We start from the raw sequence: 3,527 nt of genomic DNA, 5'->3' as shown, positions 1-3,527 counted from the left end.
CATCGTGTCCCTCTGAGACTGTCACTTCCAGAGGAGACTGAAACACAGAATCACCTTGAACAAAATCTGTAAAGGGAACAAAAGGTAATTAAAGAACTTTCCTTTTTCTTTCTACTATGTCTGTAATTTCAACAACATTTTATATAAAAAAATGGTGTCGATAGTTAAGCCAAGTATTGTGTTGCAAGAGGGCAATGATTTCCTACCGAAAATTTGGATGAATTTTGTTGTGCTAGTTCAAATATTCTGTTTTTCTTAAATATTTTGTGTGCCCATAAGGAACTGGGTGCCTCACTCTCTTAAGTCTTTTGAAATCCTACACTGTCATAATATGCATCTTTCACCCAGGAAAGCTCATGCTCCAATACTTCTGTTTGTCCATAAGGTGCCACAGGACTGCTTGTCCCTTTTGTCATAATAGCAATGCTGTAGGTTTTACATTTTATAAAACCTTAAATATGTATAAATTCAGCCAAACTAAACATTTCTCACCTGAGTAATGAAGAAGAAAATAGAAATGTAGAGCCAAGCAGTAAAGCATTTTGCACCATAAGGTTATCTTCGCTCTTTTTCTGGGAGTTTTTACTTAAATTCTTCCTCCTTGTTTTATAAACTGTTAGTTCTGGATTTCAAATGTAGATCTGCTCTTTCTGTTAGTTCTGTGGATTTCAAATGTAGATCTCTTCTCATCCCCGCCGTCTTATGATGCTGAAGTCACAAGGGAACTTCTCAGTTTCTGACTCAGCTATTGTTAGTGAAATGTCTCATGCAGTGTTAAATGTCACCATGTGTGAGTCAGGGGCGCCCACTAGTGGATGTAAGAAACCATGCAAGAAAATATCAAAAGCCAGCAAGAAAGCCATTTCAGAAACCGTTCTGAGACCACAGTCTTATTTTTAAATGGAATTTCTCATGTTGCTCTAGTTCAACTACAAAGGATGGGCTACAAGTACATAAGAACATAAGAATGGCCATACTGGGTCAGACCAAAGATCCATCCAGCCCAGTATCCGGTCTACCGACAGTAGCCAGTGCCAGGTGCCCCATAGGGAGTGAACCTAACAGGCAATGATCAAGTGATCTCTCTCCTGCCATCCATCGCCACCCTCTGACAAACAGAGGCTAGGGACACCATTCCTTACTCATCCTGGCTAATAGCCATTTATGGACTTAACCACCATGAATTTATCCAGTTCCCTTTTAAACGCTGTTATAGTCCTAGCCTTCACAACCTCCTCGGGTAAGGAGTTCCACAAGTTGACTGTGCGTTGCGTGAAGAAGAACTTCCTTTTATTTGTTTTAAACCTGCTGCCCATTAATTTCATTTGGTGACCCCTAGTTCTTGTATTATGGGAATAAGTAAATAACTTTTTCTTATCCACTTTCTCCACATCACTCATGATTGTATATCCCTCTATCATATCCTCCCTTAGTCTCCTCTTTTCCAAGCTGAAGAGTCCTAGCCTCTTTAATCTTTCCTCATATTGGACCCTCTCCAAACCCCTAATCATTTTAGTTGCCCTTTTCTGAACCCTTTCTAGTGCTAGAATATCTTTTCTGAGATGAGGAGACCACATCTGTACACAGTATTCGAGATGTGGGCGTACCATCGATTTATATAAGGGCAATAATATATTCTTAGGCCTGGTCTACACTAGGACTTTAAATCGAATTTAGCAGCGTTAATTCGAATTAACCGCTCAACCGTCCACACCAGGAAGCCGTTTAATTCGACCTAGAGGGCTCTTTAGTTCAAATTCGGTACTCCACCCCGATGAGGGGAGTAGCGCTAAATTCGACATGGCTATCTCGAATTAGGCTATGTGTGGATGCAAATCGAACTTAGTAGCTCCAGGATCTATCCCACAGTGCACCACTCTGTTGACGCTCTGGACAGCAGTCCAAGCTTGGATTCTCTGACCAGCCACACAGGAAACGACCCGGGAAAATTTGAATTCCTTTTCCTGTCTGGGCACTTTGAATCTGATGTCCTGATTGGACATCGGGGCGAGCTCAGCAGCACCTGCAACAATGCAGAGCTCTCCAGCAGAGGAGTCCATGCAATCCCAGAATAGAAAGAGGTCCCCAGCATGGACAGACCGGGAAGTCCTGGATCTGATCGCTGTGTGGGGCGATGAGTCTGTGCTTTCGGAGCTGCGCTCCAACAAACAGAATGCAAAGACCTACGAGAAGGTCTCCAAAGCCATGGCACTCAGAGGATACAGCCGGTATACAACGCAGTGCCGCGTGAAAATCAAGGACCTGAAACAAGGCTACCAAAAAGTCAGAGCGGCAAACGGACGCTCCGGAGCCCAGCCCCAGACATGCCGCTTCTACGAGGCACTGCATGCCATTCTAGGTGGGTCTGCCACCACTGCCCCACCAGTGACCGTGGACTCTGAGGATGGCATAGTGTCGACGGGCAGTTCCTCGGCGATGTTCGCCGATGGGGAAGATGAGGAAGGGTTTGTGGAGGACGACGCAGGTGACAGCACTTACAATACCGCTTTCCCCGACAGCCAGGATCTCTTCATCACCCTCACAGAGATCCCCTACCAACCCTCCCCGGCCGTTAACCCGGACTCAGAATCAGGGGAAGGATCAGTTGGTAAGTGCTATAAACATGGAAACATTTATTTTTTAAAAAACAGGAATAAAAACTATATAAAAACTATATAAAAACTTTTCCATATAAAACTATATAAAAAGAAGGTCCACACATATAGGGATGGAACAGAAATCCTCCTGGGACACTTCCACGAAGCTCTCGTACAGGAGCTCGAAAAGCCTCCGCAGGAGGTTCCTGGGGAGAGGTGCATTATTTGGTGCTCCGTGGAAGCACACTCTTCCACGCCAGGCCATCCTAACGTACAGCGGAATCATTGCCTCCACCAGCATGGCAGCATACGGTCCTGGTCTGTGCAGGGATTCTAGCAGCATCCTCTCTCGCTCTCTCCGAGTGACCCGCCTCAGGGTAATCTCGTTCAGCGACTGCTGCATCTAATTAGGGCAATTAGTGTACTGTTACTATTGTGAATGCTTGACTTTTACTTTGCATAGCAATGACCTTCGTTTAACAGCCACGTGTTGGAGGCCGCAGAGGAAAAGCATACAGTGATCTTTCCCGGGCACAGCCGCGAGGGGCTGGAACAGGGTCAGACTTTATGCTTTCCAGATTGCCTTCAGCGGCAGGGCACAGCTATCCATTAACTGTTAAGCAGCCTATAGTGTAGTGCTTACCAGGCCTGGCTGCTACACGGATTCAGCTGTACCGCCCCGCTTGTCTGATCTCCTGTGCAAGACCGCAGCCAATGAAAGCGTATTCCGAAATCTCGAACTTGTCCTGAGAGCTCGTGAGACTAGGTGCCCTGTATGGTCTTGTTCACAGAAACTGAGTAGACTGTGTTCAGTGTTCGCAAACATGTATCTTTTCAAGGAAATCACTTCCTTTTTCCCATCACACACCTGCGGCTCTTTCACGAAGTGCCCCGGCATCCCCCTCACAGAGGCTGGCGCAGATTAGGCGG

Source organism: Mauremys reevesii, unplaced genomic scaffold (assembly GCF_016161935.1).
Source record: "Mauremys reevesii isolate NIE-2019 unplaced genomic scaffold, ASM1616193v1 Contig121, whole genome shotgun sequence".
In the NCBI taxonomy this organism is placed as follows: domain Eukaryota; kingdom Metazoa; phylum Chordata; order Testudines; family Geoemydidae; genus Mauremys; species Mauremys reevesii.
The sequence above is the reverse complement of the archived record's forward strand: the minus strand, read 5'-3'. Positions refer to the sequence as shown.